This window comes from Gopherus evgoodei, unplaced genomic scaffold (assembly GCF_007399415.2).
Source record: "Gopherus evgoodei ecotype Sinaloan lineage unplaced genomic scaffold, rGopEvg1_v1.p scaffold_35_arrow_ctg1, whole genome shotgun sequence".
Lineage (NCBI taxonomy): Eukaryota > Metazoa > Chordata > Testudines > Testudinidae > Gopherus > Gopherus evgoodei.
In genome coordinates, this window is record NW_022060027.1 from 5,735,151 (window position 1) to 5,760,516 (window position 25,366).

A 25,366-nucleotide genomic window follows, 5' to 3' on the forward strand; every position below is an offset into this window, starting at 1 on the left:
CAAAGTACGGCCCATGGGACTGTCCTGTCCTGCCCTGCCCCTGAGCTCCCAGCCCCTCCCCCACTGTCCCCCCCGCAGCCTCAGCTTGCCCCCCACCCCCGTCAGTGCTCTGGGCAGTGGGGCTGCGAGTTCCTGCTGCTCTGAGCGGCATGGTAAGGGGGCAGGGAGTGGGGGGAGTTGGGTGGGGTCCTGGGGGGCCTGTCAGGGGGCAGGGGTGTGGATAGGGGTCAGGGCAGTCAGGGGGTGGGGAGTGGGGAGGGGGTTGGATGGGTTGGAGCTCCCGGGAGGGGACAATTGGGGCAGGGGTCCCAGGAGGGGCAGTCAGAGGACAAGGAGCAGCAGGGTTGGATGGGTCGGGGGTTCTGAGAGGGGCAGTCGGGAGTGGGAAGGAGGAGGGGGAGGATAGGGGGCAGGGGACAGGCTGTTTGGGGGGGCACAGCCGTCCCCACCAGGCCCTCCATACAGTTTCACAACCCTGATGTGGCCCTTGGGCCAAAAAAATTTGCCTCGGGCTACAGATCCAGGAAACACACCCCCTTCGTCGCAAACACTGGGGGATGGTGGCTCATCCGAAAATAGTGCGCAGCCAGAGCGCAGGAAAGGCGCACAAGGGGGTGAGCTATTTTCAGATGAGACCAGGGTGGGCATCCCTAAAACTCGCGCAGACAAGCGGCGGGGGGAAGGGGGAGACTCTCCAGGGCTCGCTCTCCACCAAATCTTCCCCCGCACTGATCCATGGAGGGAGGGGACCCCCCTAGCCGTCCCCCTCCAAGCATCCGGTGGGCGGGTCGTGGGCGCCCCCTGCCACCGCTCCAGCGATGTCCTCGTGCAACCCCGAGTGTTTTTTGGGGGGTCGGCGGGGGCTGTGTCTGACACGGCGGATGGGCAGACCCAGAAAGCCCAGCTCGCCAAAAGTGACCCAGCAGCTTCCCCCTAGCGTCCCCCCGACCCCTCTAGCGTCCGGGATTCCCCCCCGCCCCAACACTCAGGACCTGCCCCGCGAGATCAGCACCACCCCCCTCCTGCGGGACTCCCTCCAGACCTGCCCCATAGGTCCCCACCCTAGTTGTCCGGGTAGGGGACCCCCATGGACCCCCGCGTCTCCTCTGGCCCAGCGTTTATAGCTTATATGGGGAGACCAGCGCCTGCGCCCTGCGCACCCCCGTCATCAGTCCCCCCGCCGCTAGGACTCACCCGGCGCCCCCTTCCGGCGGGGCCGGAGAGGAACCCACGCTCCTCCCCAGAGCTGGCTGCTTGCGCCCTGGGGAAAGCCCAGGCGCCGGAGGGGGGAGGAGAAAGGGAGGACACCCCCCACGAAGTGTGTGTGTGTGGGGTTATTCCGTGTATTCCCCACACACAATGCAACTCTCTGGAGCGAGCCTTCCCCCCCCCCGAGGCACAGCGGTAACCCCTGTGTGTGTGTGTGTGTGTGTGTGTGTGTGTGTGTGTGTGTGTTGGGGTGGGGGGGTGTTTGTGGGGGGTTCCCAGTTCCACCCGCCCCTGGCTGAGAGCTTCCCTTGTCTGCCCCGCGCCCCTTCCCCGGCAAATCCTCGGCTTCCCGGGCAGACCCACGGACTCCAGCCTGCCCCTGCCAGGCATTTCTTCTCTGAGTGCCGGGGTGAGGGGCGCTGCTTTCTCTTCCCACCCCCGCGCGGGGAGGGGGCGAGGGCTATGCACCCCCGCCCCACGTATTGCTCAGCGTGGGGCTCTGCTCCTGTCTAACCTAAGAATGGCCGAAAGGTCCATCTAGCCCAGTGTCCTGTCTCCTGACAGTGGCCAGTGCTGGGTGCCCCAGAGGGAGTGAACAGAACAGGGAATCATCAAGTGATCCATCCCCTGTCGCCCCTTCTCAGGTTCTGGCAATAGACAGATAGATACAGGGGTGTATGGGGGTAGATGGATAGATGAGTGGGTGTAGGGGGATAGATGGATTGTTGGGTGTAGAGGGCTAAATAGATATCTACGGGGGTGTATGGGGATAGATGGATGTAGAGGGATAGATGAATAGATGGGTGAGTGTAGGAGGATAGATGGGTTTATGGGGAAATAGATGCATAGATGGGTGCATGGGGATAGATGGGAATAGGGAATAGATGAGTGTAGGGTGTAGATGGGTGTAGGGAATGGATAGATGGGTGTAGGGGGATAGATGGCTAGATGGGTGTACAGGGATAGATGGCTAGATGGGTGTATGGGGTAAATGGGTGTAGGGGGATAGATGGGTGTACAGGGGTAGATGGGTGTACAGGGGTAGATGGCTAGATGGGTGTACAGGGGTAGATGGGTGTAGAGGGATGGCTAGATGGGTGTACAGGGGTAGATAGGTGTAGGGGGATAGATGGGTGTAGGGAATGGATAGATAGGTGTAGGGGGCTAGATGGGTGTACGCAGGTAGATGGGTGTAGGGGGATAGATGGCTAGATGGGTGTACAGGGGTAGATAGGTGTAGGAGGATAGATGAGTGTAGGGAAAAGCTAGATGGGTGTAGGGGGATAGATGGCTGAGTAGGTAGAGGGGTATTTGGGGATGAATTTTAGCTGGATGGTGTTAGGGGGCTCCGAGCCTTGGGGGCCTTGTGCAGTGAAAGTCCACGGCGCTGATCCCGTGTGTGTGCGTGCGTGCGTGCGCGCGCATTGGGCACAGCAGGGGGGTCTGGGAGCCAGGACGCCTGGGTTCTATCCCCAGCTCTGGGAAGGGAGTGCAGCACAGTGCCCCCTAGCGTCGCAGTGTAGCACTGGGGGCCAGCCCCCCCCCCGGGAGGCCCTGCCCCATTTCCTTGCAGTGCCCCCTGGCGCCCCCTGGGGGAAGTGAGGGCTTATGACACTGCGCCACTGTTCACTCACTGCACGCCGGATCCTGGTGGTGGCTGCAGAGGAGCGTTTTGCCCACCAGGTGTCGCTGCTTCCTCAGCCATGGGGCGGCTGCCCTGGGCGCAGACCCTAACCCAGGGGCCCGGCCCCTTGGGGGGCTGGGGGGCACGGTGTGATCGCGTCCCGGGGCCAGGGTGCCCTCGGCTGGGCTGGCACCGAATTCGACCCACTGGCAGGGGGTTGTAGGGCCCCAGGAACGGGGTGTCTGAGCTCAGAGCGGGGGTGGATGGGGGGCAAAGGGTAAATAGGTGCAGGGGACAGGGTGGGAGGTGGAAGGTTATGGGGCCTGGGAGTAATGGAGGAGGGGACAGAGGCATGAGGGCGGGGGGAAGGGGCTGAGAGTAACAGAGTCCCCCCCCCCGCACACCTCCCCAGTCCTGTGCCAGTGCACACGCTCACAGACACACAGCACACCCACAAACACCCACCCACCAGCTCCCCTTGGCCCACCCAGAGCAGTGTGCAGAGAACAGAGCATGTGTGTATACACACACACACGCGTGCAGCCACACGCTATCTCAGCGGCTCTCAAACTGTGGGTCAGGACCCCAAAGTGGGTCACGACCTCATTTTCATGGTGTCACCAGGGCCACCATTAGATGTGCTGGGGCCCAGGGCTGAGGCCTGTGCTGCTCCCTGACCTGGTGCTGAGGGGCTCGGGCTTTGCCCCCCTCTCCCTCCCCCCATATGGAGACATGCAGCAAAGTTGTGGTCAGATGGGAGTCGTGGTTCGATGAAGTTTGCGACCCCCTCCTAACACACGTGCATGAATGGATACACAACACAGCCCTAGACACCACTCCACACACACAGCCAGAGCACAGCTACACAGCAGGGAGTGTGCACGGCCCCCTCTACCCAGTGGGAAGCAGCCCCCTCCCCTCCCACCAGAGGCACCCTCTTACCCATCCACACAATTGTGATGTGCGTGTATTGGGTCAGCCCTGTTCTCACTAGACAGAGTTTGGCCAGGACTTTGTTCTTGGCTTTTGGGAAAAGTGCTGGGGGATTCTGGGTAACAGGGAACGGGGCGCTGGCACAGGCTGGGGCCTTGGGGGAATCTGGGTAACAGGGAACGGGGCACTGACACAGGCTGGGGCCCTGGGGATTCTGGGTAACAGGGAATGGGGCGCTGGGGCAGGCTGGGAACCCTGGGGATTCTGGGTAACAGGGAACGGGGCGCTGGGGCAGGCTGGGACCCTGGGGGATTCTGGGTAACAGGGATTGGGGCGCTGGGACAGGCTGGGACCCTGGGTATTCTGGGTAACAGAGAACGGGGCGCTGGCACAGACTGGGATCCTGGGGATTCTGGGTAACAGGGAACAGGGCGCTGGCACAGACTGGGGCCTTGGGGGATTCTGGGTAACGGAACGGGGCGCTGGCACAGGCTGGGACCCTGGGGGATTCTGGGTAACAGGGAACGGGGCGCTGGGGCAGGCTGGGGACCCTGGGGATTCTGGGTAACAGAGAACGGGGCGCTGGCACAGGCTGGGACCCTGGGGATTCTGGGTAACAGGGAACGGGGCGCTGGGGCAGGCTGGGGACCCTGGGGGATTCTGGGTAACAGGGAACGAGGCGCTGGCACAGGCTGGGACCCAGGGGATTCTGGGTAACAGGGAACGGGGCGCTGGGGCAGGCTGGGACCCTGGGAATTCTGGGTAACAGGGAACGGGGCGCTGGGGCAGGCTGGGGACCCTGGGGGATTCTGGGTAACAGGGAACAGGGCGCTGGGACGGGCTGGGACCCTGGGGGATTCTGGGTAACAGGGAACGGGGCGCTGGCGCAGGCTGGGGACCCTGGGGGATTCTGGGTAACAGGGAACGGGGCGCTGGCACAGGCTGGGACCCTGGGGGATTCTGGGTAACAGGGAACAGGGCGCTGGGGCAGGCTGGGACCCTGGGGGATTCTGGGTAACAGGGAACGGGGCGCTGGCACAGGCTGGGGCCCTGGGGATTCTGGGTAACAGGGAACGGGGCGCTGGCACAGGCTGGGACCCTGGGGATTCTGGGTAACAGGGAACGGGGCGCTGGCACAGGCTGGGGCCCTGGGGGATTCTGGGTAACAGGGAACAGGGCGCTGGGGCAGGCTGGGGCCCTGGGGGATTCTGGGTAACAGGGAACGGGGCGCTGGCGCAGTCTGGGGCCCTGGGGGATTCTGGGTAACAGGGAACGGGGCGCTGGCACAGGCTGGGGCCCTGGGGGATTCTGGGTAACAGGGAACGGGGCGCTGGCACAGGCTGGGGCCCTGGGGGATTCTGGGTAACAGGGAACGGGGCACTGGCACAGGCTGGGGTCCTGGGGGATTCTGGGTAACAGGGAACGGGGCGCTGGCACAGGCTGGGGCCCTGGGGGATTCTGGGTAACAGGGAACGGGGCGCTGGCACAGGCTGGTGCCCTGGGGATTCTGGGTAACAGGGAACGGGGCGCTGGCACAGGCTGGGACCCTGGGGGATTCTGGGTAACAGGGAACGGGGCACTGGAACAGGCTGGGGACCCTGGGGATTCTGGGTAACAGGGAACGGGGCACTGGCACAGGCTGGGGCCCTGGGGATTCTGGGTAACAGGGAACGGGGCGCTGGCACAGGCTGGGACCCTGGGGATTCTGGGTAACAGGGAACGGGGCACTGGAACAGGCTGGGGCCCTGGGGGATTCTGGGTAACAGGGAACGGGGCGCTGGCACAGGCTGGGACCCTGGGGATTCTGGGTAACAGGGAACGGGGCGCTGGCACAGGCTGGGACCCTGGGGATTCTGGGTAACAGGGAACGGGGCACTGGAACAGGCTGGGGCCCTGGGGGATTCTGGGTAACAGGGAACGGGGCGCTGGCACAGGCTGGGACCCTGGGGATTCTGGGTGACAGGGAACGGGGCGCTGGGGCAGGCTGGGACCCTGGGAATTCTGGGTAACAGGGAACGGGGCGCTGGCACAGGCTGGGGCCCTGGGGGATTCTGGGTAACAGGGAACGGGGCGCTGGCACAGGCTGGGACCCTGGGGATTCTGGGTAACAGGGAACGGGGCGCTGGCACAGGCTGGGACCCTGGGGATTCTGGGTAACAGGGAACGGGGCGCTGGCACAGGCTGGGACCCAGGGGATTCTGGGTAACAGGGCACGGGGCGCTGGCACAGGCTGGCACCCAGGGGGTTCTGGGTAACAGGGAAAGGGGCGCTGGCACAGGCTGACCCTGGGGATTCTGGGTAACAGGGAACGGGGCGCTGGCACAGGCTGGGACCCTGGGGATTCTGGGTAACAGGGAATGGGGCGCTGGGGCATGCTGGGAACCCTGGGGATTCTGGGTAACAGGGAACGGGGCACTGGGGCAGTCTGGGACCCTGGGTATTCTGGGTAACAGGGAACGGAGCGCTGGCACAGACTGGGGTCCTGGGGAATTCTGGGTAACAGGGAACGGGGCGCTAACACAGGCTGGGGCCCCTGGGGATTCTGGGTAACAGGGAATGGGGCGCTGGGGCAGGCTGGGAACCCTATGGATTCTGGGTAACAGGGAACGGGGCGCTGGCACAGGCTGGGACCCTGGGGGATTCTGGGTAACAGGGAACGGGGCGCTGGCACAGGCTGGGGCCCTGGGGGATTCTGGGTAACAGGGAACGGGGCGCTGGCACAGGCTGGGACCCTGGAGATTCTGGGTAACAGGGAACGGGGCGCTGGGGCAGGCTGGGACCCTGGGGGATTCTGGGTAACAGGGAACGGGGCGCTGGCACAGGCTGGGGCCTTGGGGGATTCTGGGTAACAGGGAACGGGGCGCTGGAACAGGCTGGGACCCTGGAGATTCTGGGTAACAGGGAACGGGGCGCTGGGGCAGGCTGGGACCCTGGGGGATTCTGGGTAACAGGGAACGGGGCGCTGGCACAGGCTGGGGCCCTGGGGGATTCTGGGTAACAGGGAACGGGGCGCTGGCACAGGCTGGGACCCTGAGGGATTCTGGGTAACAGGGAACGGGGCGCTGGCACAGGCTGGGGCCCTGGGGGATTCTGGGTAACAGGGAACGGGGCGCTGGCACAGGCTGGGGCCCTGGGGGATTCTGGGTAACAGGGAACGGGGCGCTGGCACAGGCTGGGGCCTTGGGGGATTCTGGGTAACAGGGAACGGGGCCCTGGCACAGGCTGGGGCCTTGGGGGATTCTGGGTAACAGGGAACGGGGCACTGGCACAGGCTGGGGCCCTGGGGGATTCTGGGTAACAGGGAACGGGGCGCTGGCACAGGCTGGGACCCTGGGGGATTCTGGGTAACAGGGAACGGGGCGCTGGCACAGGCTGGGACCCTGGGGGATTCTGGGTAACAGGGAACGGGGCGCTGGCACAGTCTGGGGCCCTGGGGGATTCTGGGTAACAGGGAACGGGGCGCTGGCACAGGCTGGGGCCCTGGGGATTCTGGGTAACAGGGAACGGGGCGCTGGCACAGGCTGGGGACCCTGGGGATTCTGGGTAACAGGGAATGGGGCGCTGGCACAGGCTGGGGACCCTGGGGATTCTGGGTAACAGGGAACGGGGCGCTGGCACAGACTGGGGACCCTGGGGATTCTGGGTAACAGGGAACGGGGCGCTGGGGCAGGCTGGGGACCCTGGGGATTCTGGGTAACAGGGAATTGGGCACTGGCACAGGCTGGGGCCCTGGGGGATTCTGGGTAACAGGGAATGGGGCGCTGGCACAGGCTGGGGACCCTGGGGATTCTGGGTAACAGGGAACGGGGCGCTGGCACAGACTGGGGACCCTGGGGAATCTGGGTAACAGGGAACGGGGCGCTGGCACAGGCTGGGACCCTGGGGATTCTGGGTAACAGGGAACGGGGCACTGGCACAGGCTGGGACCCTGGGGATTCTGGGTAACAGGGAACGGGGCACTGGCACAGGCTGGGCCCTGGGGTATTCTGGGTAAGAAGGCATGGGGTGGGCCCCAGGGGTTTCTGGGTAACAGGGACTCATAGACTCATAGACTCTAGGACTGGAAGGGACCTCGAGAGGTCATCGAGTCCAGTCCCCTGCCCTCATGGCAGGACCAAATACTGTCTAGACCATCCCTGATAGACATTTATCTAACCTGCTCTTAAATATCTCCAGCGATGGAGATTCCACAACCTCCCTGGGCAATCTATTCCAGTGTTTAACTACCCTGACAGTTAGGAACTTTTTCCTAATGTCCAACCTAAATCTCCCTTGCTGCAGTTTAAGCCCATTGCTTCTTGTTCTATCATTGGAGGCTAAGGTGAACAAGTTTTCTCCCTCCTCCTGATGACACCCTTTTAGATACCTGAAAACTGCTATCAGGTCCCCTCTCAGTCTTCTCTTTTCCAAACTAAACAAACCCAATTCCTTCAGCCTTCCTCATAGGTCATGTTCTCAAGACCTTTAATCATTCTTGTTGCTCTTCTCTGGACCCTCTCCAATTTCTCCACATCTTTCTTGATGACTGGGGCGTTGGGTTCTGGGGGATTTATTGGTGCCACCAACCAGGGTCTGACAGGCCGAGTTCCGCACTGGAGACTGAGCCCCCCACCTCCCTTCCTACAGCAACAGCACAGCAGCCCCTACACCTGGAGCAACCCCCCCCTTCCTGCAGCACAGCACCCCTAGTGCCACACCGGGGCATTGGGGTCAGCAGTGACTTCGAGGGGAGAGTGCCCCCTGTTGAATCCTGCATTGTTCGTTTATTGCGGTTTATGGTGGTCCCAGGCGTTCCTCCCACGGTGCCAGGGCTTCATGCTGTATTGTGCCCCCCCCCAGAGCCAGCTGCCCTCTTGTGCTTGACTCTGCCCCTGGACTGGGCCTGACCACGGGACCTGGCCCTGCTAATTTATGCTCTGCGTCAACAACAGCTCCAGCTCACACCTTGCGCCGCGTGGCTGCTCTTTGCAGCTCTGCCTGGGGCTGCAACAGGGACTCAGTGTAAATCCGGAGCAGCCCTGTCCTCTCCGTGAAGGGGGGGCTCTTGGCCTGGGGTCACATGGATGGGGGAGGTCATTTGGGGGATTCCGGGTAAGAGAAAATGGGTGCCCCAGGGGATTCTGGGTAACAGATAATGTGGCACTGGGTCCTGGGGGATTCTGGGTAACAGGGAATGGGGTACTGGGGCAGGGCCCCAGGCGATTCTGGGTAACAGGGAACAGGGCGCTGGGCTGGGGGGGGATTACTGGTGGCAGCAACCAGGGGTCTGACAGGCCCGGTTCCCCCCATTCTCCTAGCACCACCAGACATTAACGGCCTTTGGGGTGGAAGGGTTTGAGGGGGACCCAGATCTGCAGGCTCAACTCCTTTCTCCGCCCCCCCCACCTTCTGTGTGCTTAGCCCCCCCTCTCCTTCTCCATTCCCCCCTCTCTCTCCTTCCCTCTCTCTCTGCCCCCCTCCCTGGTTCCCTCTCATTCCTCCCTCTCTCTCTGCCCCCCTCTCATTCCTCCTCTCTCTCCCTTGTTCTCACTCCTTCCCCCCTCCCCACCCCATCTCTCTCCCCAACTCGGTCTCTCTCCTTCCCTCTCTCTCCCTCTCCCTCCCCTCAGTCTCGCTTCCCCCACCCCTCCTCGGTCTCTCTCCCCCCCCCCCGGTCTCTCTCTCCCCCTCTCTCCCCCCCTCCCCGGTTCCCTCTCATTCCCCCTCTCTCTCCCTTGTTCTCACTCCTTCCCCCCAGCTCTCCCCGCCCCATCTCTCCCCCCCTCGGTCTCTCTCCTTCCCTCTCTCTCCCTCTCCCTCCCCTCGGTCTCTCTCCCCCCCCCTCGGTCTCTCCCCCCCTCGGTCTCTCTCCTTCTCTCTCTCTCTCCTCCCTTCCTGGTTCCCTCTCATTCCCCCCTCTCTCTCCCCCCCTCTCCCCCCCTCCTCGGTCTCTCCCCCCCTCAGTCTCTCTCCTTCCCTCTCTCTCTCCCCCCTTCCCGGTTCCCTCTCATTCCCCGTCTCTCTCCCTTGTTCTCACTCCTCCCCCCCGCCCCATCTCTCCCCCCCTCCTTGTCTCTCTTCCCCCCCCCGTCTCTCTCCTTCCCTCTCTCTCCCTCTCCCTCCCCTCGGTCTCTCTCCCCCCCTCGTCTCTCTCTCTCCCCCCCCGCGTCTCTCTCTCCCCCACTCCCCCCCTCGGTCTCTCCCCCCCCCCTCGGTCTCTCTCCTTCTCTCGCTCTCTCCTCCCCCTCTTCCCCTCCTCGATCTCTCCCCCCCCGCTCCTCCTCGGTCTCTCTCGCTCTCCTCCCCCCCCATTAACATTCCCCTCCCGTCCCCGCGGCCCTGCCAGACTCTGCCGCATCCAGCGCTGCGCGGCGGGGCCGGGGAGCTGCTCCGCCACCTTCGCTCCGCGCCCCCCGCCCCCGGGCCCATGGCGAGCGCCCACTGAGCGGCCGGGGCCGGGGACCCCCAACGCAGGACCCAGGGGAGGGGGATGCTCCCCCCGCCGCCCCGGTGAGTGCCCGGCTCCTGCGCCTGGAGCGGAGACCGGCAGCCCCCTCCCCGTGCACCCCCGGGGCCCCCGCCTGCACCCCCCTCTTCTCCCCTCCCCGCCCCCTGCACCCCCAGGGCTCCCACTTGCCCCCCGCCTCCTGCATCCCTGCCCCCCACCCCTCCACCTGCATCCCCGGGCTCCCGCACCTGCATCCCTAACCCCCCTCCCGCCCCCCGCATCCCCGGACTTCCCACCAGGCCCCTGTCCCCCCCAGCCCCCAGCATCCCCAGGCTGCTCCTCGCCCCCTCCCAGTCGACTATCTCTGTGTTGCACCCCCTGCTGGCCCAACACCCCCCCGCACAACCCTCAGCATCCCCCCCCCCCAGCCTGCCAGTTGCTTCCTCCTTCCTGCTGCCTCAGCACCCCGCCCCCCCGCTCCCCCCCCCCCGTGAGCTGTGGCCCCTCTTGCCCCAGGTCCCTGGGCTTCCAGAAGGGGGCAGCCTGGTCTTGCTTCTCATTGGTGCAGCAGCGGGGAACTGGATGTGTGTGGGGGGTGGCAGGATGTTCAGGTTGCGGGGTGGGGGGGAGATCAGGGCTTGTGGACACATGCTCGGGGAGTGTGATCCGTCCAGGGGTGCTGAGCCTGCTGGCGGGGAGGGGTCTGGCCTGTAGTGGGGGAGTGATCCATGGTGGAGAGATGGGGGATGCTGCGAGGGGACCCACTGAGGATGGAAGCTGGGTGTGTGGCCGGGGGTGGGATTGTCCTGTAGGGTTGGGGTGGGGGAGTGGTGGGATGCCAGGGGTGTGTGTGACCCATTGGGGAGGGATCAGGGCCAGCTGGGGGGGTGTGATCGGTTGTGTATGGGGGATTGGGGGTACAATCCATGAGCTGAGGGGTGCTGGGACATGGCGGAGGGACTGCGGGTACAGCCCATGAGCTGAGGGGTGCTGGGACATGGCGGAGGGACTGCGGGTACAGCCCATGAGCTGAGGGGTGCTGGGACATGGGGGAGACTGGGGGTATGGCCCATGAGCTGAGGGGTGTTGGGACATGGGGGAGACTGGGGGTACAGCCCATGAGCTGAGGGGTGTTGGGACATGGCGGAGGGACTGTGGGTACAGCCCATGAGCTGAGGGGTGCTGGGACATGGGGTGGGACTGGGGGTATGGCCCATGAGCTGAGGGGTGCTGGGACATGGGGGAGACTGGGGGTATGGCCCATGAGCTGAGGGGTGCTGGGACATGGGGGAGACTGGGGGTACGGCCCATGAGCTGAGGGGTGCTGGGACATGGGGGAGACTGGGGGTACGGCCCATGAGCTGAGGGGTGCCATGTTGGTGGAGAGGAGGACTGACCTATTGTTGGGGGGGTGACCTGTAGGGGAGGCGAGCTGGGGGAACACTGAGACATCTGAGGGGGGGTCTGTCAGGGTGGTGATGGTGGAATTGAGTCAGTTCTGGGGGATGGGGGACTGGAAGGGCAGCTGGGGGTTCTTAGGCCTTCTGGTGGGGGGACCGTGTCTCAGAGGCTGGATTGGGGGTGGGGGAGTCCATGTGTCTGGGAGCCTGGGGGCTGGGCTGAGTGGAAGTGCATCCTCAGGTCGGGGGGGCAGATTTTCTGTCTCGGATCCAATGGATTGGCAGGTGTGTGTGGGGCAGATCGGGGGTACCTAGGGGAGGGGCACACGGGGAGGATGGGTGGGGGGGTCAGGTCGGGGGTACCTGGGGGAGGGGTACACGGGAGGATTGGGGTTGGGGATACCTGGGGGAGGGGTACACAGGGGAGGATGGGGGGTTGGGGGTACCTGGGGGATGGGTACACAGGGGAGGATGGGGGGGGCAGGTTGGGGTGAGGGGGCAGGGGGGATGCAGCAGTCGCCAGGGAGAAACCAATGTGCTACTCAGCAGCTGTTTCCACGGCAACTGGAGCTCATGAAAATGGGGTTGGGACAGAAAATGGAAACATGGTGTGTGGGGGGGCGATGCTGCAGTGGGCCTGTCTCTGCCCCCCCCAAACAGTCGGGCTTCCCCCTCCCACTGCTGGGCAACGGGCCCCACGCCCCCCATTCCTCTCCCATTAGTTAAACAGTAGCCCCCCCCGACTGCTGCAGTCACAACCTGACTCCCCGCCCCCCGGCAAGCGCCTCTGAGACCCCCTTCACCAGGGATCTGGCTGAGATGAGAGATGCCCCCCCAGTCCCAGGGACCCCCCCAACCAACCCCGTGGTGCCAGGGAACAGAGCAGGCAGGGGGGCGGGAATCCCGCCCCCCCGATCAGTGGGTGGGGGAGGGGCAGCTGTTGAGGGTGGCTAGGGAGGTTTTGGGGAGGGGTTGGGGGGTAAGAGGTTGTTGGGGGGTTAGTGGGAAGGACTGGGGGACAGCAGGGAGCTGGGTGTGTTGGGGGCACTGTGTATCAGGCAGGCCTGAGATATTTGGGACCAGATGGGGGGGTTGCAGTGGGGGAGGGGAGCTCAGGGTCTTGGCTGGGGGAAGAGGAGATGGGGGAGAGAGGCCGGGGGGGGAGGGCTGGTGGGTCCCAGGGGCAGTGGGGAAGGGAGATTTGGGATCTTGGGGAGGTGGCAGGGGCTGACCTGGGGGGGGACGATTTCTGCTCTGGGGAACAGTCCCTGGGCCCGGTGCAGGAGCCGCCCCCAGCTGGCCTCACCCTCCAGCAGGGGGCAGCTGTGAGTGGCGGGGGGGGGTAATGTATGTGTCCATAGAGACACAAGTGTGAGAAGAGGCAAATCTGGGGCTAACAGCCTGGGGAGAGAGACTGCGGGTTGGGAGTGGGGGGCACCGGCAGAGCTGGGGGGAGCCCAGGGCTAGGCTAGCAGGGGCTGCCAGTCGGGAGTGAGGGGCACCGGCAGGGCTGGGGGGAGCCCAGGGCTGGGCTGGCAGCGGGCTGCCAGTCGGGAGTGAGGGGCACCGGCAGGGCTGGGGGAGCCCAGGGCTGGGCTAGCAGGGCCTGCGGGTTGGGAGTGAGGGGCACCGGCAGAGCTGGGGGGAGCCCAGGGCTGGGCTAGCAGGGGCCTGCGGGTCGGGAGTGAGGGGCACCGGCAGGGCTGGGGGAGCCCAGGGCTGGGCTAGCAGGGCCTGCGGGTTGGGAGTGAGGGGCACCGGCAGAGCTGGGGGGAGCCCAGGGCTGGGCTAGCAGGGGCCTGCGGGTCGGGAGTGAGGGGCACCGGCAGGGCTGGGGGGAGCCCAGGGCTGGGCTAGCAGGGGCTGCCAGTCGGGAGTGAGGGGCACCGGCAGGGCTGGGGGGAGCCCAGGGCTGGGCTAGCAGGGCCTGCGGGTCGGGAGTGAGGGGCACCGGCAGGGCTGGGGGGAGCCCAGGGCTGGGCTAGCAGGGCCTGCGGGTCAGGAGTGAGGGGCACCGGCAGAGCTGGGGGGAGCCCAGGGCTGGGCTAGCAGGGCCTGCGGGTCAGGAGTGAGGGGCACCGGCAGGGCTGGGGGGAGCCCAGGGCTGGGCTAGCAGGGCCTGCGGGTCGGGAGTGAGGGGCACCGGCAGGGCTGGGGGAGCCCAGGGCTGGGCTAGCAGGGCCTGCGGGTCAGGAGTGAGGGGCACCGGCAGAGCTGGGGGAGCCCAGGACTGGGCTAGCAGGGGCTGCGGGTCGGGAGTGAGGGGCACCGGCAGGGCCGGGGTGTGTGTCAGGGCTGGGCTAGCAGGGGGCTGCGGGTTGGGAGTGAGGGACACCGGCAGGGCTGGGGGCGGGCAGGGCCGGGCTAGCAGGGGGCTGTGGGTCGGGAATGGGGGCTGCTGGAACCCCTTTATCGTTCGGCCCTACTATTTAAATGCTCTTGACCCTGGCACAGTGCCTGGGGGAGATTGATGGGGGGGTGTATCCATTGGGGGCTGCCAATTCTGGGGGGGAGGAAGCGGTGGGGCAGGGTGTTCAGGTGAGAAGGCCACTGGCCACGGGTGTTTGGTATCCGACAAGAACTGGGGAAGGGGGTTTGGAACCCAGGCGTCCTGCCCTCCCCCCGCCCGCACTGCCTAGCTTGGGCGGCGGGGGCGGGGGGAGCCGTGTTCTGGGAGAAGTTTCTCTGCATCGTGCGGCATCTGCAGGCTCCTCACGTCCTGTTTGCCAGGCAGCCCTGCTCCAGCCGCTGACATTGAGACGGGGTGGGGGGCGAGGGGAGGATGGGCCTCACAGCTAGGGAATCCCCCCCCCCCACATCTCCTCCCCTCTGCCTCCTGCCCAGCCCCTCCAGCCCCCTCTGCCAGCCTGGAATCCTCCTGTTCTGCCTCAGCACTGCCAGGGGAGGGGAGTGGGGCGGAGGGGCCAGGATGCCTGGGTTCTCTCCCCGGCTCTGGGAGGGGAGTGGGGGCTGTGGTTAGAGCGGGGGGGTTGAGAGCCAGGACTCCTGGGTTCTCGCTCTGGGAGGGGAGTGGGGGTTGGTGGTTAGAGCAGGGGGGGGCTGGGAGCCAGGACTCCTGGGTTCTCTCCCCGGCTCTGGGAGGGGAGTGGGGGCTGGTGGTGAGAGCAGGGGGGGTTGAGAGCCAGGACTCCTGGGTTCTCTCCCTGGCTCTGGGAGGGGAGTGGGGGCTGTGGTTAGAGCAGAGGGGGTTGAGAGCCAGGACTCCTGGGTTCTCTCCCCGGCTCTGGGAGGGGAGTGGGGGCTGTGTTTAGAGCAGGGGGGTTGAGAGCCAGGACGCCTGGGTTCTCTCCCTGGCTCTGGGAGGGGAGTGGGGGCTGGTGCTTAGAGCGAAGGGGCTGGGAGCCAGGACTCCTGGGTTCTCTCCCGGGCTCTGGGAGGGGAGTAGGGGCTGGTGGTTAGAGCGAGGGGGCTGGGAGCCAGGACTCCCGGGTTCTCTCCCCAGCTTTGTCACGGTCTCTCCGTATAACCTGTCACGTGTTTGGCCACACAGCTTTGAGGAGGGTACAAAGTGGGAGGCCTGGCTGTGGTCCGAGTTACAGAACCCGCTACTCCCCAGGCAGGGCTCGGTAACTGCTCCACCAACCCCTCGCTCATCTAAATCCTGAGGACCCCCCCACCTTCCCTTCTCTGATGGTTCTTCGCTCCACCCTCCGCGTGGCACGGGTCAGATGCTGATTCCTGGGTCTGGGGCTAACCTCCTCCCTGGCATCTCTCCCGTCTCCCATTGAGGAGGGTGGGGTTGGTAATGGGGGGAGGCGCACTGCTGCACCCCCCCTCCACACAGGTGTTGTCTTGTCCTCTTGCACACAGACCTGGGTGTGTGAGGTCGAGGAGCTCAAACCAGGGCTAGAACTCATGAGTCCTGACTCCCAGCCCCCCGCTCTAACCATTAGACCCCCTCCCCTTTGAGAGCCAGGATCGAACCCAGGAGTCCTGGCTCCCAGCCCCCCTCCCCGCTATAACCACTAGACCCCACTCCCCTCCTAGGGTAGTGCTGGGCCAAGGTCTCCGCACTCCGCCACGGGATGCACTGTGTCCTGCCAAGTTGTTGTTGGTACAAGGGAGCAGCCGGCCGGGGGTCTGGCAGTAAAGGAGAGGGAGAGATGGCAGGTGATGGGGAGCGGAACTGGGGACCGGTATCGCAGTGGGGTTGGACGTGCCCCACCCTGTTTGGCAGGTGGCCGCCGAGTGGGGAACAACTGGGGATCGGTGTGCGGGGAACACGGGAGCTGGGGATTTGCGTGTGGATAACACATGTTTGCGATCGAGCGGAACAGAGGGTGTGTGAATAACGCATGTGTCCGACACCAATCCCGATGCATTGTGTGTGGATAACGTGCACTGTGGTTACCGTGTAGCTACCACCAATCCCGATGCATTGTGTATGGATAACGTGTACTGCGGTTACCGTGTAGCTACCACCAATCCCGATGCATTGTGTATGGATAACGTTCACTGTGGTTACCGTGTAGCTACCACCAATCCCGATGCAGTGTGTGTGGATAACGTGCACTGCAGTTACCGTGTAGCTACCACCAATCCCGATGCATTGTGTATGGATAACGTGTACTGCGGTTACTGTGTAGCTACCACCAATCCCGATGCATTGTGTGTGGATAACGTGTATTGCGGTTACTGTGTAGCTACCACCAATCCCGATGTAGTGTGTGTGGATAATGTGTATTGCGGTTACCGTGTAGCTACCACCAATCCCGATGTAGTGTGTGTGGATAACGTGCACTGTGGTTACCGTGTAGCTACCACCAATCCCGATGCAGTGTGTGTGGATAACGTGCACTGCAGTTACCGTGTAGCTACCACCAATCCCGATGCATTGTGTATGGATAACGTGTACTGCGGTTACTGTGTAGCTAACACCGATCCCTATTTAGTGTGTGTGGATAACGTGTACTGCGGTTACTGTGTAGCTAACACCAATCCCGATGCATTGTGTGTGGATAACATGTATTGCGGTTACTGTGTAGCTACCACCAATCCCGATGTAGTGTGTGTGGATAATGTGTATTGCGGTTACCGTGTAGCTACCACCAATACCGATGCAGTGTGTGTGGATAACGTGCACTGCAGTTACCGTGTAGCTAACACCAATCCCGATGCATTGTGTGTGGACAACGTGTATTGCGGTTACTGTGTAGCTACCACCAATCCCGATGTAGTGTGTGTGGATAATGTGTATTGCGGTTACCGTGTAGCTACCACCAATCCTGATGTAGTGTGTGGGGATAACGTGTACTGCGGTTACCGTGTAGCTACCACCAATCCCGATGTAGTGTGTGTGGATGACGTGCACTGCGGTTACCGTGTAGCTAACACCGATCCCGATTTAGTGTGTGTGGATAACGTGTACTGCAGTTACCGTGTAGCTAACACCAATCCCGATGCATTATGTGTGGATAACGTGTACTGCGGTTACTGTGTAGCTAACACCAATCCCGATGCATTATGTGTGGATAACATGTACTGCAGTTACCGTGTAGCTAACACCAATCCCGATGTATTGTGTGTGGATGACGTGCACGGCGGTTACCGTGTAGCTAACACCGATCCCGATGCATTGTGTGTGGATAACGTGTACTGCAGTTACCGTGTAGCTACCACCAATCCCGATGTATTGTGTGTGGATAACGTGTACTGCGGTTACCGTGTAGCTAACACCGATCCCGATGTATTGTGTGTGGATGACGTGCACTGCGGTTACCGTGTAGCTAACACCAATTCTGATGTAGTGTGTGTGGATAATGTGTACTGCAGTTACCGTGTAGCTAACACCGATCCCGATGTATTGTGTGTGGATAACGTGTACTGCAGTTACCGTGTAGCTAACACCGATCCCGATGTATTGTGTGTGGATAACGTGTACTGCAGTTACCGTGTAGCTAACACCGATCCCTATGTATTGTGTGTGGATGAGGTGTACTGCAGTTACAGTGTAGCTAACACCAATCCCTATGTATTGTATGTGGATGACGTGTGCTGCGGTTATTGTGTAGCTAACACGTGTCCGACACCAATCCCGATGTATTGAGTGTGGATAATGCTTTCTGCAGTTACTGTGTAGCTAACATGTGTCCGACACCAATCCCGATGTATTGTGTGTCGATAACGTGTACTGCAGTTACCGTGTAGCTAACACTGATCCCAATGTATTGAGTGTGGATAACGCGTACTGCGGTTACTGTGTAGCTAACACGTGTCCAACACCAATCCCATGTATTGGGTGTGGATGACACGTACTGCGGTTACTGTGTAGCTAACACGTGTCCGACACCAATCCCGATGTATTGTGTGTGGATAACACGTACTGTGGTTACTGTGTAGCTAACGCATGTCTGACACCAATCCCAATGTATTGTGCATGGATAATGCGTACTGCGGTTACTGTGTAGCAAATACATGTCCGACACCAATCCCGATGTATTGTGTGTGGATGACACGTACTGCGGTAACTGTGTAGCTAACACGTGTCCGACACTGATCCCGATGTATTGTGTGTGGATGACACGTACTGCGGTAACTGTGTAGCTAACACGTGTCCGACACCAATCCCGATGTATTGTGCATGGATAATGCGTACTGCGGTTACTGTGTAGCAAATACATGTCCGACACTGATCCCGATGTATTGTGTGTGGATAATGCATACTGAGGTTACTGTGTGGATAATATATTGTGGGTGACCCTGTAGCTAACAGGTGTCTGAGATCGAGCCCAAGAAATTGCGTGTGGCTAACATGTGCTGCGTGTTACCGTGTACTTTGGGTTGTCGTGTGGTTAATGTGCTGCGGGTGACGATGTGGATGACGTGTTGTGCGGATCGCTCTTCGTGGGATCGCTGTGCAGAGAACATGGAACCAGGCAATCCTGCTGGGGGTCCTGTGGGCTTGCCGTAAGCTCCTGGGCCATGGCCGTGTGTGTGTGTAATGAAGCCACCCGTCGGCAGGACCTGTGCTCGCCGTTGTTCCCTGTGTACCAGCATGTGGGGACACGTGTGAGGGAGCGCCTGGTGCCCTAGGGAGATGTCCCAAACCCCACAACCATCCGCTGATAACCCGAACCCCTGCCAACCCCCACCCTCCTAACCCCCAACCCGAATGCCTGACCCCCCAAACACCTAAACCCTTAACCCTTGAACTCCCAGCCCCCAGTGCCCAGCCTTGATGCCTGTAACCCCACGTTCATTGACCCTAGTCTCCGGGACTCCTGACCCCCCTAAACCCACTATCTGCCCTGCACCAGATCTCCCGAGCGGCTCCCCTTAGCGCTGAGGGTCCATGGTGACTGGGGGAAGGGGGCGAGGTCTCTGAGCGCATGTGTGACAGATTCCGGTCCCCGGCAGGGACCACGTTCTGGTCCGCGCTTGTCTCCCCGATCCTCTCCTGCAGTGGCCCTGGGTTTCGGTGCGTTGTGACCCCGTGCGGATCAGGCCGGGTCCTGCTGGGTCCACAGCGTCTGGAACCCAGAGCGAGGGTAGAAACCCTGGGGGAAACATCTGCCCCACCTGCAGCCTCCCCTGACTGGTGCCAGCGCTGGCCCCTCGCCCTGCACCCTCCAGACATGCCCCCCAGCCCCACTGATGGATTATTTCGATATCGAGCCTCCCAGCCGCTTCCCTCTGGTTCATTCGCCGGCCCCAGAACCAATTGGCTGGATAATTCATTGGCGGTTTAATTAACTCATTTACGTTTTGATCCTCTGCCCCCCTCCCCCCGCCTTTTCTCCCCCTCAGATGAGTATGTGCCCAAACCACAACAGATCCGGCCCCACCACTAACCAGCTACACGGCCTCTCCCCGCGGCCTCCACTCCATCCCCTCTTTCTGCCCCCCATTCCCACCCATCGGCTGCACTCTCTCTTCTCTCGCCAACAATTCAAAAAGGGGGAGTCAGATCCTCCAAACTGGGCAAAATGGGGGGGGCACTTGCATGTCTCTTCTCCCATTTGAACACCCCCCCTACCCCACCCCCGCCCCGGAACAGGTGTGGGGAAGAGGGTGGGGCCTCAGGAGAGGGGCGGAGCGAGGGGGCGGAGCCTCAGGCTGCAGCGGGGGTGGCGCAAACTAGAAGTCAGCGCCTGTGAGTCTCAGGGCCCATGCGGAGGGGGTCGGGAGTTGCGGATTGTTGTTTCTTTGTATTACCGGCAGTGCCTGGGGCTCGGCGCTCGGGTCACATGCCAGGACCCCGTTGCGCTGGGCACGTTCAGACACAGAACCTGCCCCAAGGAGCCTGCCAACAAAGTACCAGACAAGAGAAGCTGAAGGGGGGACGGGAGAAGAGTTTGCAAGTACAGAAAACATAGTTACGAGAAGGAGAAAAATTGTTCTCGTTAACGTCTGAGGATCGGACGAGAAGCAACGGGCTTAAATTGCAGCCGGGCCGGTTTAGGTTGGACATTAGGAGAAACGTCCCGACTGTCGGGTGGTGAAGCTGTGGAATAAATCACCCAGGGAGGTGGTGGGATTGCCCTCGTTGGGGATTGTTAAGAGCAGGCTGGACAAACCCCCGTCAGGGAGATCCAGACCAGTGGCTGTCAACCTCTGCAGATGGCTGCTCCCCTTTCAGGAGGCTGATTTGTCTTGTGTACCCCAAGTTCCCCCCCCCCCAAAAAAAACGACCTCCTTCCAAAACCCAGCGTCGAAATACAGACGTGTCCCAGCCACCCTAGTGCTGAAAAGTGTCTGACGTCCTCATTTTTAGCATAAAATTGTGAAAGAAATCCACTGGAACAGAAGTACCGGGCTGCCGTTTCAGTGTGGAGTGCACAGAGCCGTACGAACAAGCCAGGGCCCGGATGAAAGGTTAGTTTGTGCGAACTCCGCCAGGGCTTTTTGGGTCGCTGGGTGTAAAACTAGGTGAATCTCTAGAGGACTTGACGCCAGAGCCGTAACAAGGAATTTTTTGCGGCCGAGGCAAAGGGCCGGCAGGGCCCTGAGTCCCTCTCAGAGAGAAGGACCCGCTGCCGAATTGCCGCTGAAGAATGAATGAAGCTGTGGCAGGAATTCAGCGGCAGGTCCTTCCTTCCAAGAGGCACTCAGGGACCCGCCGCCGAATTTCCGCCAAAGAAGTGGCAGCAGGAGAGCTGCTGCCGAAGCGCCGCCCATCGCGGTAGAGCTGTGCTCCTCCGCTTTCCGCGCCTGAGGCAAGTGCCTCTTCCCCTCGCCCTTGTTACGAACTTGGGGGTATGCAGAGGGCTTCCCCTGGGTGCGTCCCCCTGGTGAAAGCCACTGGAATACATAGTCCTGCCGTGAGGGTGGGGCACGGGATTAGATGACGTCTCGAAGTCCTTCCCCGCCCTGTGAGACAACGGTGGTTGGCATTGCGCGTAGTGACGTAGGCTGCGCGTTGCTGGGGTTTCGTCGGTATCCAGCAAAGGAGATTTTTGAGGACGTGCCTTCCCGGGACACTATGGGGCTCTCTAATCTGGCGGGGGAATGCCAAACGAGAACCGAGGGATGGGAGCTGGTGCCAGACGAAAAAGGAGGATGGTATTTTTAAACATAAGGGAGGGGGAGAGGAAGGAGCAGAACACCCCTCCTGACATGGTGGGGCTTCCGATCTCAGCTGGTGTGACGGGGGCCTTGATCTCAGTCGGGGTCTCGAGGCGCAGCCGCAAGACATGGAATGAGACTCGAGGCAGAGGTGAATCTGCAGGGGATTTTAGAGGGGAGGGGCGCAGGTTGTTTGGGAGTCTTGTGGTTTTAGAGCTGCCCTGGGTGGGGCGGGGCAAGTGGGGCAATTTGCCCCGGGTCCCACAAGGGCCCTGCGAACCCTGGCCGAGAATCCCTTCCCTGGCTAGAGGCACCTTTTTAATTTTTACTCACCTGGCGGCGATCCGGGTCTTTGGCGGCACTTCGGTGGCTGGTCCTTCAGTGCTGCCGAAGACACGGGGTGAGTGAAGGACCTGCCGCCACCACAGACTTGGAGCGCCGCCTGGTGAGTACAAGCACTGCAGCGGATGGCACCTTTTTTTATGTCCGCTCCCCCGCCTTGCCCCAGGCCCCCTGAATCCTCTGGGTAGCCCTGTGTGGTCTTTTGAGTTTCCTAAAGTGCCAGGTGCTGGAGTCCTGGGATTTAAGGAGAATCAGGAATTAGGGGGTGGGAGAGAGACGTTTACAAACAGGACCCAAACAGGACCTGAAAACAAGACGAATTAAATGAGCCCAGTGTTTATCATGTTGCCTCTATATCAATCCATGGTTTGCCCACACCTTGAATACTGTGTGCAGGAGTGGTCGCCCCGTCTCCAAAAAGCTAGATTGGAATTGGAAAAGGTTCAGAAAAGGGCAACAAAAATGATTAGGGGTCTGGAACGGCTTCTGTATCAGGAGAGAGTAAGAAGATTGGGGCTTTTCAGCTTGGAAACGAGGCGACTAAAGAGGGATATTGTTGAGGTCTATAAAATCATGGCTGGTGTGGAGAAAGGAAATCAGGACGTGTTATTTACTCCTGCTCAGAACACAAGAACTGGGGTCACCCAGTGAAATGAACAGGCAGCAGGTTTAACACAAACACAAGGATGTATTTCTTCACCCAACACACAGTCAACCTGTGGAACTTCTCGCCGGAGGATGATCTTGTCATGGACTCACAGGTCGTGCCCACTCTTGGCCCTGTGCAGTCTGTGAGGGGAGCCCCCCTTCAGAGCAACAGCCCTTCTCTGGGGGCCACTCTCTCACGGGTTCGGGCCTCTCCACCTCCTGGAGCCGCACCTCTCTGAGCCTCAGGACGTCTGTCTCTGCCACAGGCCCCCTCAGGGAGTCCCCTCACTCTGGACCCCCCGGGACCTCCTCACCCCCAAAGGGGCCAATGCCCCCTGTTCTCTAGCCCGGAGCGACTCTCCTCCAGCGTAACACAGCAGGGTTTATTGAGAATTGAACCCAACACAGGAAACTCTCTGACCTCAGGCCTGGCCTCCCTCAGCCCAGCACATCCCAGTCTCCCTGCAGCCAGGGGGGATCTGCCTGCTCCCCCTCTCCAGCCCCGAGCCCCCCTGCTTCCCAGCTGGGCATCTGATACCCCCGGCCCCAAGCCCTTCCTCTGTCCATTGTCTTTGTCCCAGGTAAACAGCTCACGGGGTCCTCGCTCCTCAGCCCTTTGTCCTTCCATTGGCCAGAACTGGCTGCCTTCCAAGCTGGGGTGGGTCCCTTGGTCACCAGTCGCTAGGGTTCCCCCTCTCTAGGCCCTTGTCCGGGGGTCCCAGCCAGCAGGTGAGGTCACCCCTGGTCCTCTGCACCAACAAACCCTCTCCTACCATCTTGTTAAACACGCAGCACACAGGGAAACTGAGGCGCGCACCTGTGATTCATGTACAACACCACACAAATCCCCAACTTTGTCATAGTTGTGAAGGCCAAGACTAGAACAGGGGTCGGAAAAGAACTAGAGAAGTTCCCGGAGGACAGGTCTGTCAATGGCTACTAGTCAGGCTGGACAGGGGTGGGGTCCCTACCTCTGTTTGCCAGAAGCTGAGAATGTTCTGTTCGTTCCCTCTGGGGCACCTGGCATTGGCCACTGGCAGAAGACAGGATCCTGGGCTAGATGGACCTTTGGTCTGACCCAGTCTGGCCGTTCTTATATTATTGATTTTTTTTCAAATCTCATGATCTGACAGCCAATCTCTTGATTTCTGTGGCCTGACCCATGATTTACCAGCAAGAGGAGGCTGAGGAGATTGACGTGTCCCCATGGGAGAAACGTCAAAGTGTTTGCGGGAAAGTGGGCTGCCGTCACGGATGGGATAAACGGGGGTCAGTTGAGGGCTCATCAGCCATGGTGTGCTGCTCCCAAGGAGTCAGAAAAGCAGCTTGGTTGTGGTTTAAAGAAGGTGAAAAAGAAACGAGGAGGATGCAGTGTTGTCAAGCCCAAGAGTTTTTTTAAAAAAAGCAGTACAATTTTTGAGTGTGTTCTCTGTGCCTTGTGGTTTCTGAGGCTTCAGGCTCTGCTCGAGTCAGCTTTCCAAGCGCCTTTCTGCAGCCACGCACGTGAGAAAATGACTCTCGCTTAAAAAAGTGGCCGCAGAGCAACTCGCTTAATCCCCTGACTCCAGGAGCTGGGGCTTTATGAAACACACTGGACGCTGGGTGAGTGAGACTTGCTCAGGGCGATGCCCCCTTGGTTCAGTCCCTTCCACGCTGAGGGGCAGGAGCTGGACCGTGGTTCTGTAGGAAACCAGCGGGAAGGGGCCCCAGATGCCAGCACCTGAGCTCTGATCGCCAGATTGGGCTGGGATTCTCTCCAGGAGAAAAAACAACAACTTATCTCTGAATCAGGTTGAGTCTGAATCTGTTATGTGTCTTTATGGTAGCCCCAAATGCGATCAGCCGGCAGGCCTGTGCCAGCCACTAAGCAGTCCTCATCCATATTCATAATAGCTGAAGTGGTTTTTGGGTGGCAAACGATTGGATTTGGATGTTGTGGTCTTAGGCTTCTCGCGGCTGCTTTCGCACCAATTGCGCTTGACTAAGGGGAGCTGGCCTGGGGGTGCGAGCGGGGTGTCAGTGTGTGGGAGATGCTGCTCCTGTGTCCCAAGAACTTTGTCACTCTCCTGGGGGGTTGGGTGTGGGGACATGCCCGGAGCGGGCAGGGCCCCGGTCTGAATCCTGCCCAATCAAGCAGAAGCCAAAAGCTGTTCCCACCTCCTGGCTGCTTGGGGTCCCCTCAGGGACATGGGTTTGGTAGGGTGTCTCCCTCTCCAGAGATGGGTGAGAGGTGGCAAAACTGTTTCATTCCTCCCCCTTCCCACGCACCCATTCTGTGTGTGTTTAAAAAGTCATCCGACACAGCTGGGGACGTGATTACAACAACAACAACAACAATTCAAAGAGAATCTCCTGGGTCTGGCGAGGGTCCCCTCTTGTTTTGGGGTGGGGTCCACACGGGAAGTAATTTTCAAAGGCGGATAAGGGCTGGCTGCACAAAAGGTACTTTGGCGCGACGCTACCCAACCCGCGACCTTGGTCTGCTCGGGGGTTTGACAGCGGCGTCGCTACGGGGAAAAACCCACTCCCCTCTGAGAGATGGGGCTGGATGCACGCAGCTCTGGTGTAGACAGTGTTACGCCGCTGGACGCATTCAGTCGAGTTAGCTCCTGGCTTTCGGGGTGATGGATTACCTCTGCTGAGGGCAGAATTGGCATAGGTCGTGGCTATGGTGGCTCTGCACTGCTTTGAGTGCAGACAAGCTCACGGCCTAGTGTGATCCTCAGCTCCCCGGTGTGTGGGGAGAGTTAGACACCTAACAGCCTGTCTACACTTACAACGCTCCCGCCTGGTGCCATGTAGCCTCGACCTATGCTGGTGAGGCAGAAGAAGTCGGACCCAGGGCCGGAGGGTCGCTAAGTCTAGCTCCGTCTCTCGGGGCTGTGGATTTTTCGCACCGGAGGGACGCAGCCGCACGGACGTGAGTTCCTAGTGCAGAGCAGCCCCGGGAAGGGGATCAGGTGGGGGAAACACCAGAGAAGTGGAGGAGCCTTTTCCATTGGCACAAGAACCGACCGTGAGGAAGTTTAGGCTGGAAATGAGCAGGTTTCTAACCCGCAGACGGGGCTGGGGGAGGTTCGGGGTGGGGACAAGACGCTGAGCTGGTTTTAAGAGTGAGTTGGTGACGTTTCTGAGCAGGATTATGGGAGAACAGGGCCCAGGAGGCTCCTGTATGGAGACGGCTCCTCCAAAGCCAGCAAGCTGAGCCGGAGTGAAACGCAGAGCTAGGGACGGTCTGGTGGCCCCTGGTTGATGGGA

General features: G+C 61.3%; 1 protein-coding gene across 3 annotated transcripts in view; it reads left to right on the forward strand.

Moving 5' to 3' along the window:
- LRRC4B (leucine rich repeat containing 4B) overlaps positions 1–25,366 on the forward strand; it is a 53,678-nt gene that overhangs the window by 177 nt on the left and 28,135 nt on the right. Inside the window, exon 2 of one of the 3 annotated variants that reach the window (XM_030545174.1) lies at positions 20,328–20,428. The exons of 1 other annotated variant lie outside the window; for it this stretch is intronic. The gene's annotated coding sequence lies outside the window, so the exon portion shown is untranslated. Of the gene's footprint in view, positions 1–10,171; positions 10,256–20,327; positions 20,429–25,366 lie in introns of those variants that run through there. One more of the 3 variants, XM_030545176.1, reaches the window with a different exon arrangement.